Source organism: Megachile rotundata, chromosome 13 (assembly GCF_050947335.1).
Source record: "Megachile rotundata isolate GNS110a chromosome 13, iyMegRotu1, whole genome shotgun sequence".
NCBI lineage: Eukaryota > Metazoa > Arthropoda > Insecta > Hymenoptera > Megachilidae > Megachile > Megachile rotundata.
The window spans coordinates 472,501-475,000 of record NC_134995.1 but is presented as its reverse complement, the minus strand read 5'-3'; positions in this window follow the sequence as shown (position 1 = coordinate 475,000).

The following is a 2,500-nucleotide window of genomic DNA, read 5'->3' as shown; positions in this document are numbered from 1 at the left end:
TCTGTCTCTGTGTCTGTCTCTGTCTCTGTCTCTGTCTCTGTCTCTGTCTCTGTCTCTGTCTCTGTCTCTGTCTCTGTCTCTGTCTCTGTCTCTGTCTCTGGCTCCCTCTCTGTCTCTGTCTCTGTCTCTGTCTCTGTCTCAGTCTGTCGCTGTCTCTGTCTCTGTGTGTCTCTGTCTGTCTCTGTGTGTCACTGTCATTTCTTTCTCTGTCTCTGTCTCTGACTGACTCCGTCTCTGTCTCTGTCTCTGTCTGTGTCTGCCTGTCTCTCTCTCTGTCTCTGTCTCTGTCTCTGTCTCCGTCTCCGTCTCTGTCTCTGTCTCTGTCTCTGTCTCTGTCTCTGTCTCTGTCTCTGTCTCTGTCTCTGTCCCTGTCTCTGTCTCTGTCTCTGTCACTGCCTCTATCTGTCTCTGTCTGTCGCTGTCTCTGTCTCTGCCTGTCGCTGTCTGTGTGTGTCTCTGTGTGTCTCTGTCTCTGTCTGTCGCTGTCGGTCTCTGTCTCAGTCTCTGTCTCTGTCTGTCTCTGTGTGTCACTGTCACTTCTGCCTCTGTCTCTGTCTCTGACTGACTCCGTCTCTGTCTCTGTCTCTGTCTGCGTCTGCCTGTCTCTGTCTCTGTCTCTGTCTCTGTCTCTGACTGACTCTGTCTCTGTCTCTGTCTCTGTCTCTGCCTCTGTCTGTCTATGTCTCTGTCTTTCTCTGTCTCTGTCTGTCCCTCTCTCTGTCTATGTGTCTCTCTCTGTCTCTCTCTCTGTCTCTGTCTCTGTCTCTGTCTGTCGCTGTCTCTGCCTCTGCCTGTCTCTGTCTGTGTGTGTCTCTGTCTATCTCTGTCTGTCTCTGCATGTCTCTGTCTCTGTCTGTCTCTGTCTGTCTCTGTCTGTCTCTGTCTCTGTCTCTGTCTCTGTCTCTGTCTCTGTCTCTGTCTCTGTCTCTGTCTCTGTCTCTGTCTCTGTCTCTGTCTCTGTCTCTGTCTCTGTCTCTGTCTCTGTCTCTGTCTCTGTCTCTGTCTCTGTCTCTGTCTCTGTCTCTGTCTCTGTCTGTGTCTGTGTCCCCGTCTCTGACTCTGTGTCTAGCTCTGTCTCTGTCTCTGTCTCTGTCTCTGTCTCTTTTCTGTCTGTCGCTGTCTCTGTCTCCGCCTGTCCCTGTCTGTGTGTGTCACTGTCTATCTCTGTCTGTCTCTGTCTCTGTCTCTGCCGCACACTCTGTCTCTGTCTCTGTCTATCTCTGTCTCCGTCTGTCACTGTCCCTGTCTCTGTTTGTCTCTGTCTGTGTGTGTCTCTGTGTGTGTCTGTGTGTCTCTGTCTCTGTCTGCCTCTGTCTGTCTCTGTCGGTCTCTGTCTCAGTCTCTGTCTCTGTCTCAGTCTCTGACTGACTCTGACGCTGTCTGTCTCTGTCTGTCTCTGTCTTTGTCTGCGTCTGCCTGTCTCTGTCTGCGTCTGCCTGTCTCTGTCTGTCTCTGTCTCTGTCTCTGTCTCTGTCTCTGTCTCTGTCTCTGTCTCTATCTCTGTCTCTGTCTCTGTCTCTGTCCCTGTCTCTGTCTCTGTCTCTGTCTCTGTCTCTGTCTCTATCTCTGTCTCTGTCTCTGTCTCTGTCCCTGTCCCTGCCTGTCTCTGTCTCTGTCTCTGTCTCTATCTCTGTCTCTGTCTCTGTCTCTGTCTCTGTCTCTGTCTCTGTCTCTGTCTCTGTCTCTGTCTCTGTCTCTGTCTCTGTCTGTGTCTCTGTGTGTCTCTGTCATTTCTGTCTCTGTCTCTGTCTCTGTCTCTGACTGACTCTGTCTCTGTCTGTCTCTGTCTCTGTCTCTGTCTCTGTCTCTGTCTCTGTCTCTGTCTCTGTCTCTGTCTCTGTCCCTGTCTCTGTCTCTGTCTCTGTCTCTGTCTCTATCTCTGTCTCTGTCTCTGTCTCTGTCCCTGTCCCTGCCTGTCTCTGTCTCTGTCTCTGTCTCTATCTCTGTCTCTGTCTCTGTCTCTGTCTCTGTCTCTGTCTCTGTCTCTGTCTCTGTCTCTGTCTCTGTCTCTGTCTCTGTCTCTGTCTGTGTCTCTGTGTGTCTCTGTCATTTCTGTCTCTGTCTCTGTCTCTGTCTCTGACTGACTCTGTCTCTGTCTGTCTCTGTCTCTGTCTCTGTCTCTGTCTCTGTCTCTGTCTCTGTCTCTGTCTCTGTCTCTGTCTCTGTCTCTGTCTCTGTCTCTGTCTCTGTCTCTGTCTCTGTCTCTGTCTGTGTCTCTGTGTGTCTCTGTCATTTCTGTCTCTGTCTCTGTCTCTGTCTCTGACTGACTCTGTCTCTGTCTGTCTCTGTCTCTATCTGTCTATGTGCCTGTCTGCCTCTGTCTGCGACTGTCTCTGTTTGTCTCTGTCTCTGTCTATATCTGTCTCTGTCTGTCGCTGTCTCTGTCTCTGTCTGTCTCTGTCTGTGTGTGTCTCTGTGTGTCTCTATCTCTTCCTGTCTCTGTCTGTCTCTGTCTGTTTTTGTCGGTCTGTGTCTCAGTCTCTACCTCTGTCTCTGACTG